The sequence below is a fragment of the Neopsephotus bourkii genome, unplaced genomic scaffold (assembly GCF_033783945.1).
Source record: "Neopsephotus bourkii isolate Nb327-2 ecotype Australia unplaced genomic scaffold, CSIRO-AGI_Nbou_v1 NB_1287, whole genome shotgun sequence".
NCBI lineage: Eukaryota > Metazoa > Chordata > Aves > Psittaciformes > Psittacidae > Neopsephotus > Neopsephotus bourkii.
In genome coordinates this window covers 5383777-5394323 of record NW_026901771.1, presented here as the reverse complement: position 1 = coordinate 5394323, position 10547 = coordinate 5383777, and positions in this window count along the sequence as shown.

The following is a 10547-nucleotide window of genomic DNA, read 5'->3' as shown; positions in this document are numbered from 1 at the left end:
CAATGAATAACAATTCATCAGAAATAAGTGGTGTGGTTTTGTTGTTTTTCTTTTAAGGGCACAATGTTTTCCTATCCCCTTTTAACTCCTTCAAATGTCTTTGGGCTTCCTTGTGAGGTGCCCTGCTCCTCCCATGCAGCCCCAGTATCCCTCTTTCTACATCCTCTCACCCTCCGCACCACAGAAAGGAAATTACTGCTGGCTATGAAGCTAGATCCAGCAGTGGATTGGGTCTGGTTTATTCTTCCAACCTCCCCATCCCATCCTAAAACCCAGGCAAGGCAACAGGATTGATACATGATACAACTGCCCCCAAAAGCCCTTCCCTGATGTCTCCAGAATCAGAATGGATGGGGCTGATGTAAGTGTGGCAATAGTAGCTTACTGAAAGATAAAACCTGGAGCCTGGCATAAGCTACAGTTACAAGAAATTACTAAACCAGCTCCTGGTTGTGCTAGCACCGGGATGCTCTGGTCACGACTTGGGGAAGGCTTCTGACTTGGAAACACTGCATGAAGCAAGCGCCATTGACTACAGGCTGGGAAACATTCATCAGTGAGAAAAACAATGTTCAGAGTTGATGTGATTTGCCAGTGTCCATCTTCCTTGACAGATCTGTGCCTATTCCTCAAGAGCAGGGGGAAGTTCACATCATGCTATACAACTTCACTGCTGACATTAGCAGCTTATGTTACACTAGTAGTACTGCTTCTCTTCTCACCCCACATACATCCGATGTGCTGGGAGAAAATCCTTCTCCCCTGTCAGAAATAGCCACTTCACAGAGAGGAAGTCAGCTGGAAAGTGCTGGATTCACAATCAGGGAATGCAAGTTTGAGAGAAAATATGTGACAGTGAGAAGCATGTGTGTGCAAACCAGAGACAGAAGTGAGACCGTATGAAAAGGAACGCTCGGTAAATGTGAGAAGGTGATAAAAATAGAGGGGTTTCATAGTGAGTGCTTGTAGTGGTGGCAGGTAAGTGAGAGGCTACAACAGAAAGCATGTGTGTGACAGGGGAGCATGCTGTATGGGAATTTGCTTAGTAGACACAAAATAGAAGAGCACAGTACACGCAAGACAGTGTGTAAAAGTAGGAGCTAGGGGGAAGCGAGGATGCTGTGACTGGGCATATGTACATGCATGGCACTCATGCACTAGCATGAACAAGAGTGAGAGAAAAGGGCTGTGTGTGTGGTGAAGACAGAGCGAGAATACCCTCTGAGGGTACCACTGCAAATGCAATACCATGAGGCACAGGGAAAGCCAGATAGAGTACATATATGTTCTTTATTTATATATTCACCTCTGTACGTGTGTATGTGTAAGCATGCAGGCTTGCAAGGCTGGTGTAGCGGGATAAGCAAGGGATTTCTATATGTAAGCAACCACGAGCACTAGTGTGCAGGATGGAGAGGGAGCACAAGAAAAGGCTTGGAGGAGGCAGGGAGGGGAGAGAGGGAGAGAGGATGTGAGTGCAAGAGAGCAGACTGGCACTCCAGGAATTGCATGAGCGAGGGAGCTAGAACTGTATGTGCCAGAGTGAGTTTATTCATCTCCCCTGCTATATTCACGAATGTGTATGTGTGTATGTGTGAAGGACCACTGCTGTGTGTGAGTGTGGCTCATGTCCAAGCTGTGATTTGGAGGGCTATGATTTCTATGTACATGCGTGACGTATTTAGGCATACAGCACGGGATGCATTAACCCTTAACTCCTGTTTACAGAAAGCACCTCGAAACCAGCTAGCATGCCTGTCATCACTTCAAACTAAATTCTGTACTCACACTTGGCTCTTCAAGCAAGAAACCCAGCTGGCAGTTCTCCACTGAACAAAACCCCGTACCCAACAAATTTTCTTCTCTCGTCTTTCCTCCATCACTCTCTTCCCCCTCCCACCATGGTAAAAGGGAAGGACATACTGTTTTAACAGACAGATATAGAGGTTCCTCTAACCTCAGCCTCTCTGGGCAAAACCAAAATAGAAATAAAGCAGAAGAAAAAAAAAAGCCCAAAACAGCAGAAGAAACTTAACACTGAATTCCTCCGGAAGGTGAAGAATCCAGGAGCATCACTACTTGTGACCCAAAGTGCTGAGAAACAGTGCTGTGGGTGGAGGGGGTACCCACCTTCACCCACCTCTCTTTGCAAATTTCACTGTGCCCCCCCCAACTCCCCCTTCTGCTAAAGCATAAATACAGCAGCGAAGTCAGTCACATGCAGTGCCCTCTAACCATAGGATTCACCAGCAGTGATCTCTCCTTGGCTTATTTCCTGAGTGAGGGAGAAGGTATAGAGAAAAAAGGGGGGAGAGGAAGCTCTAGCTTCCAGCTCCATGTTTCAGGCTATCTTCAGTCCATCAGCCTCAATTCAAGCAGAAGGGATTGGGGAGATTGTAAGAAATAACTCGTTACTTACCTTGCAAGGAGAAGAGGGACAGGAAGAATCCCAGCACCCAGATACTGTGCAGCCAGTAGGTCCTCATGCTTTCTCTCTCACTCGCTCCGCTTCCTCTGCCTTTTTCTCCGTCTCTTCACTTCTCTCTCTCGATTTATCTTTTTTTCCTCTCTTTTTTCCCCCCCACCTTCTCAAAGAAAATGGGATTCGTGTCTCCCTTCAGTCCCCCTGGGCTCTGCTTTACCAGCTCTGACAATCCAGTCGCAGCGAAAGCTGACCTGTGGTGCCCAGATTCCCAAATAGCCTCGCACTCTCCCCTTCAAGTGCTGGAGAAAGGGGGGGGCAGGTTAGATGCTCACCGTAGCCTGCGCTGGCTGTAAACACAGAGAATCTCTCCGTCTCTCTCCTGCAGCTCCAACTAAATGCGACTGTACTTAAACAAGCAATGCCTTATAGGACAGCGCTCAGAGCAGAAAAGATCCCACCTCTGCCACCTAGTGTTGCAAGCCAGCTCATTTATTTTATTTTTATATATAAGTACATATATATGTTATGCTATAGAAATATGGTTCCCTTATTCCTCTGCAAATGTACCTCTTGGATTACAGGTCTATAAGGTACGCTACACTCGGGAGTCCTGAAGGCTCCTGCTGACACGGAGAGCTTATTCAGCAAAGGAATATCTCTCATTGCCACAGCAAGGAAAGCAGTGGGGCAGGTTTGGTTTCTCAGCAGAGTTCTGCTTGACAAATTATGAAGCAAGGGTCTCTCTGATGCTGGTGTCACTGCTGGGCAGTACACAGGGGCCAGAGGGAGGTTCGAACGCACTGATCCTAGTTACAGAGCTGCCAAGGCCTCCAGGAAAAATATAGCAAGCATCAGGCTGCATCAATCTTTGCTGGATCTCCCATGATTTCCCTGCAATTTCAGAGGGACCAGAAGGAACCCTTCTGTGTAGGAAATTAGCTTGCAAAGCCACTGTTTGCTCACAGAAGGCTTCTCCCACTACCCCTCTCCTTTCAAATACAGGTTCCTCCTACTGTACGTAGCATGAGCTATTTTTTTTTCCAAGGAGTAATTAGCTCTTGTAGCTCTATTGCCCCCTAAAATCATTGCCTCTGGTGAGAGGAACAGCAGTAATGAAGTACTACTTAACATTCACACTGGGCTTTTCATCAGTCACTCTCCAGGCATTTCACTAAGGGTGTCCTTTTGCAGCTGGGGACATGGAGGCAGCGCAATTGCGCAACCGATGATGGGCGAGTCCCTGGGATGCAGTGTGACAGCCCAATGCCCCCTCCTCAGGCCACATTGCCTCCTTCACTGTGGTCACCACTGCCAGAGGGTACCAATCTCCAATTCACACATTTCAGGTGCTCAACACAATGTGAGCTTGCATGGGTAGGAAAGGTGCGTGGGATTCTCATCACTAATGACGCTGCTCCAGAAGTATTGCTCGAGAGCAAGCTCTTCTTGCAAGCAGAATGCACCAAGCCTGCATCCCTATGGGTTCTTGTTTCCAAAATCCTTTCTTCATTTCGCTGTAATGAAAGCCAGATCTCATCATATCCCCTGTGACACTTCCTGTAGGAAAAAGAAACAGCATGCTATGGCTATCCTAGAAACACATGCTTCTTTCCTAGTGGACCAAAATGCACGTTGCAATGCAACACAAAATGCAGTCGCCATTTGGCCTGGCTGGCTGCTGCCAGGTACCACTTGTGTTATTCATGCTTTTTCCCCTGTGAAGGAGTGGGACATTACCAAAACACCAGGTTTGCAGACATACGTAAAGGAACAAATTACTTTTCAGCCTTCCACCCTCTTTTAAATGTGTTTGTAATTAGTTGCACTGAAGAATTATTGGAAGAGCATATGGACAAAACAGATACACATGCACTATCAGCTAGGCTTCATTTCCCAAGGAAATCAAACTAAGAATATTAGAGTGGGTTAAAGTTGATTGACTCCGGTCAACTGGAGGAGCATGCTTCTTTTTCATGGTTTTTTCTTTTAAGGGGTTTTCATCCTCTGACACTGTATTGGGTTTTCCTGGCAACATTTTAGTAGTAGATAAGGGTCCAGGGTGCAGGGAGCAGGGGGATGCCTGAAGGAACTGTAACCTGTGGGAAGCCTGTGCTGGAGCAGGTTTGCTGCAGGACCTGTGGCCATGTAGGGGACCCACGCTGCAGCAGCCTGCTCCTGAAGGATGCACCCCATGGAAGGGACCCACATTGGAGCAGCTCATGAAGAACTGCAGCCTGCGGGAAGGACTCACATTGAAGAAGTCCATGGAGGACTGTCTGCAACGGGAGTGACCCCACACTGGAGCAGGGGAGGAGTGTGAGGAGTCCTCCCCTGAAGAGGAAGGATTAGCAAAGACAGCATGATGAACTGACCACAACCCCCCTTCCTCATTCCTCTGCATTGTCTGCAGGGGTGAGGAAGTAGAGAAAAATCAGGTGTAAAGATAAGACTGCAAAGAAGGGAGGGATGGGGAAAAGGTATTTTTTAGATTCAGTTTTATTTCTCATCATCCTACTCTGATTTTATTGGTAATAAATGAAGCTAATTTCCCCAAGTCCAGTCTGGTTTGCCTATATATTCTACAGTATCATACACATTCATATTCTTCCACAGATCTTCTCCTCAGTTCCATATATGGCACCAAAGCTCATCTGCTATCTATCCCAACATCCCAGCTACCCACAAGCACATGCATAACCCCATCTCTCACCTACCTTATGCATAATCCTCAACTTACCACTTTCATCAGATCATTACGCAACCATTCAAAGCCTATACTACCTACAGACTTCTGCTCACAACCCTATGTATGATCCCATAATATTCAGCTCTCAAGTTCATGGACATATCACTCTTTGGATATGAATATCCCATGGCCTGGTGGGCTCAGTTTCTTTAGAGTCTCTGAGCATTTATGTCACAGAAATAGTATAATAATAATTAAGAAATAATAATTAATAAACAATAAATAATAATAAATAACAAAGAGATTTTATTTCTGCTCCATAAATTGCACGAGGATAAGATTTCAGGGATCGGTGTTGGGACCGGTCTTGTTTAACATCTTCATTGTTGACACGGACAGTGGGATTGAGTGCGCCCTCAGCAAGTTTGCCGATGACACCAAGCTGTGTGGTTCGGTTGATACGCTGGAGGGAAGGAATGCCATCCAGAGGGACCTTGACACGCTTGTGAGGTGGGCTGATGCCAACCTCATGAAGTTTAATCATGCCAAGTGCAAGGTCCTACACCTGGGTCAGAGCAATCCCAGGCACAGCTACAGGCTGGGCAGAGAAGAGATTCAGAGCAGCCCTGCGGAGAAGGACTTGGGGGTGCTGGTCGATGAGAAAATGAACATGAGCCGGCTTCAGTGTGCGCTTGCAGCCCAGGAAGCCAACCGTATCCTGGGCTGCATCAAAAGGAGGGTGACCAGCAGGTCGAAGGAGGTGATTCTGCCCCTCTGCTCTGCTCTTGTGAGACCTCACCTGGAGTATTGTGTGCAGTTCTGGTGTCCTCAACATAAAAAGGACATGGAACTGTGGGAACGAGGCCGGAGAAGGGCCACGAGGATGATCAAGGGACTGGAGTACCTCCTGTATGAAGATAGGCTGAGAAAGTTGGGGCTGTTCAGCCTGGAGAAGAGAAGGTTGCGTGGAGACCTCATAGCAGCCTTCCAGTATCTAAAGGGGGCCTATAGGGATGCTGGGAATGGCCTATTCATTAGGGACTGTAGTGACAGGACAAGGGGTAACGGGTTAAAACTTAAACAGGGGAAGGTGGATATAAGGAAGATATCCTTTACTGTACGGGTGGTGAGGCACTGGAATAGGTTTCCCAGGGAAGTTGTGAATGCTCCATCCCTGGCAGTGTTCAAGGCCAGGTTGAATGAAGCCTTGGTTTAGTGTGAGGTGTCCGTTGGAACTTGATGATCTTGAGATCCTTTCCAACCCTAACTATTCTATTCTAGTCTATTATAATCTACTCTATTCTATTATATTCTTGCGAGATGATGTTGAGACCAGTACTGCCCCATCCAGAATGGGCAGTGACAAGTACAAGTCCAGAGAGGAGACACAAAGGAAGAAGCACTCTCTCAGGTAGCAGCATCTTGCCCTTCCCTGGAGAAGACAGCATGACTGAAAGGAGAAGCAGTTCTTTCTTACAACCTATTTGACATACTCCTAACCTTCAAAAACATTCAGGGCTGGATTTTGGCTCCCTTGCTCATGCTGAGTCATACCAATGGGCTTACTCGGGACATTAGACTACTAAATATGAGTAGGAGTATCGGATTCTGTGGGCTGAAATTCTCTGGGATTGGTTTCCAGCCAAAGGAGAGGCCACTTTTCACATGGGCAAATCCCTCAGCTACTTATGTATTGTGAGGGCAAAAGCAGAGCAAGAATTGCACTCAGCTCTCCTTAACACCCCTAAACATTCACCCCACACCCCCCCGCAACAGAACAACACAACCAACCAAATCCCAGACCCCACCTTAGTCCTTGTTCTTCAGTCCTTTCTTTTTAAATCACTACAGTTCTCCCACTTGCCTCAGTGTTCACAAGGCAGATGAACTACAGAAATATCAGCTATTGAAGAGCACATCTATAATCCTGTATTAAAAAAAAGGTTGGATTCTGACAGAGCTCTGGATGATTGAAAGCTGGCTACTTCCAATGCATAATAGAAGCATTTAATTAAGGCTGAGTGGATGCATTTAGATGCACTGTGCATGGATGCTTGTCCATTTTTTAATAAATAAATGTGCTTTGTGCTATTAACTGTTTAAGTACTCACGCTTCCATTTCAATTTCCTCTTAGCTTTAGTCACTTCACGTAATATCAATATTAACTTGATTGTACAGCGCACACATAATAGTTCCTCTTCCAAGTTTTTATACTGAACCTACCATAAAAGACTTCTGCAGCAGGTCACGTTGAAGTCGGTGGAGGAACTTTTCACTTTCCCATTACAAATCTTTGCAAATTACTATTATTTAACTGTGCAAATGTCATGTTGCATTAGCACAGAGCAAAAGGCTTAGTGGGTTTTTTTACTTTAATAGAAATAGTATTGAAAACAAGGTTGGCCATGCAAATTTTGCAGGGTTTACAATAGAAAATGAGTGGTTCCAAAATGTGAAGGTGAAAGAGCTTGGTAAAGAGAGCAGGAGACAAGAGCCATAGATTACCCAGGAGTGTTTTTTTCTAGATGTTTTAGTGTCCTGTCCTGCATGTCTCTCTCTGACACATGTGCATTACTATTTGTTTTATTGAGTGTTGTATTGGTGGGTTTCATGGCATGTCTTTAGGGCTAGTGGAGCTATGATAAATAGAGCATTTTAGTGTGATTTAGAAGGGTGTTGTAGCATGTGCTGCGTGTGATCTTGGGAAAGGGAGTGGAAGGAGATGTTGCCTCAGCAAGAAATACTCATTTGTCATGTGGTTCTGTGAAACCCACCACTGTCCAAGGTCAAGGACTGCACACTGTCCAGAAATGTGAGTTCTTACGGAAGGGATGCGCAGTGCATCAAGACCATGATAAATAGTGTCACACCCGATTAGGCTCCTTTATGTAGACTGAGAAAACACCTTTCATGCTGCTCATTCGCCTTCAGCCTGATATTCAAATGAAACCAAGCCTGCTCAAACCACACTTCCCACCTGCCCTTTCCTTTCTGCCACTTCATACTCATTTATATTCCCCTCATCTACCACTCTCAGTCTTTCTGTTCCCCCCAACCCATCCTTTTTCTCTCTGCTATTTTGTTGTGAAACCCGTCAGATGAGCAAGTGTCTTTTTGAGGCTTCCTCAAGAGAAGTGTTTTCTACCAGGTTTCCACAAGAATCCAAGCTAAAAGTAGCCTTTTTTTTTTTAACATATACACTCCAGGCCAGTAACTGAGGAAGGTAGCATGTGGCTATATAGCAATTCCATAAGATAAAAATCCACAGTAATAGCCAGCTAAAAAGATAGCAGCAACACTTGAGGTAGACAGAGGGTACAGATGGAAAGAATACTCATTTAGTTTCAACGACCATGCCATGACACACTGGAGTCTGAACAGAGAACCCTTGGAGACGAATGTGTGATATGAACTGGTACAGCATGAAAGACAGAGTTTTTCCAGCATTAGCCATAGCACATCCTCTGCTATCTGCGTCACACATAGGGTATCTCACAAAACTCATTTGCCAACAGTATACACACACACATTGACATGGTTGTATAACTGGAATATAAACTAAACAGCATCGCAGATGCTATCAGTGTGTCTACCATGCTGTATTCATGAAGCCATCTCCACCACGGGGAGCCTCACACAGGCCATGTTGAGAAAGCCTGAAACACAGGCATACAGAACCCAGCCTCTGGGGGAATACACACCCAAAGCTGTGCAGAAAGGGCTTCCACTCTTTGTTGGGAATCTGCAAGCGTGAATGACAACAAGAAAAATAACGTTGGCTAGCACCCCAACAAAAGTTTGGCAGATAATCTTTTGAGTTGTCATGTTTTCTGTGGGAAAAAGAGTCATCTCTTTCAAGCTAGGAAAAAAAACCCTTACAATTAATTCTGATCAGCTCTTGTGAACAGCAGGGAATTCACAATGCAGATGGAGAAGTGTTTACACCTCAAGGCCCTTCTTACATCCAGCATTATCTGGCCTCTGCAGAGGTAAGAGCAAACTCGCAACATTACACAATGCCTTTTAAGACAGTGGTTTTGCAGTCCCCTTTGTCTTTAAAGCCCAAGGAGTGCTTGGCAACACAGACCTTTCTCACCTCCTTCTGGGATTCAGGGCTCATTCCCTCACTGCCAAAGTCATCTCCTTGTAATAGGACCCAACTCCCCTGGCATGTACCTTGCTCTATCCAGAAGCAGCCTTTTATCCCAGCTGTTGCTTTTCAGGTCTTTAGTCACAGCTGAGGGCCTTGTGCTTCCCTCCATTAACTCTCTATGTCTGCTGGGGAGGAGCTGCTGCATGCAAAAGCCCAACTTCCTGACCCATGGTCCTAGCTAGTCAAGCATCATGCTCCCCAGGTGGTACTTCCACCTTTAAGCTAAGGCTTGTTGGCTTTGCTAGATATATTGTCATTGACTTTAGAGATAGGACTGTCCTTTTTCTAGGCTCCCTCTACACGTCCTTTGCTCTTTAGGCAATGACAGGAAGGGAAATGTAGTCGTTTGCTGACTGTGCCTGGTTGACTGAGCTCCAGCTGATCTACCTGACACAAGAAAGTCCCAAACAAATCACTGCGGAGCATGTACTTGTCACCCAAATGAGATATAGGTGGCAAATGATACCACTGTCACTGTCTGCAGTGAAAACTGACCTGCACATATGTGGACAACCTGACATTTCCTAGACAGAAACATAGAAAACCAGCAAGATTTTTATACCACACATTTTTTTTTATGCCAGGGCATCCATACAGCCTTGAAGGCAGCTGGAGCTCGAGCCATGTGAGCATTCCCATTGCAAGAGTCTACTTGCAGTGGTTCACAACATCCTTCAATTACCAACTCCCAGACTGATGTTTTCCAGACCTAGTCTCTTACCCAAGGATGGATTTTTATGATCTTGTTTTTATTTCTGAAAGCTTGAGCAAGCAAGTGTTTGGCTGTTTAAGATACTTGGGACTGGGGGAGTGCTTTATGATTAGTGGAAGAAACAATTTGTGCCTTTTTTAACAGTTCCAGTGCAGAAATTACTGTGGATAGAGAGTTGAAAGGCGAATAATGTGGGACAAGATTTGTAGCAAGAGGCAATATCTTTTATTAAACTAAAGAACATAGCTGAAAAAAACCAAAACAGGTTTTCCAGGCATATGGGCTTGCATGCGCAAAAGTGCATCCAGACTTTTAACTATATGAGGTCAAATAACTGACAGTACTTCTCCCTACAGATCTCCCTCATTTACGTCTTTAGTCCATCCTAGCAACAATATCATCGCATCTTGGAAGGGAAGTCAAGCCTGTGGTGGAGAGGACAACATTATCCAGAGGAACAGAAAATATGCAAACATGGCTGCATTGAGTAGGTCTTCATTTGCCTGTATCTTGTGTCCTGGAAAATGTTACTTGGTTTGCATGGCATGAAGATGCCTGGGTGTCAAAACT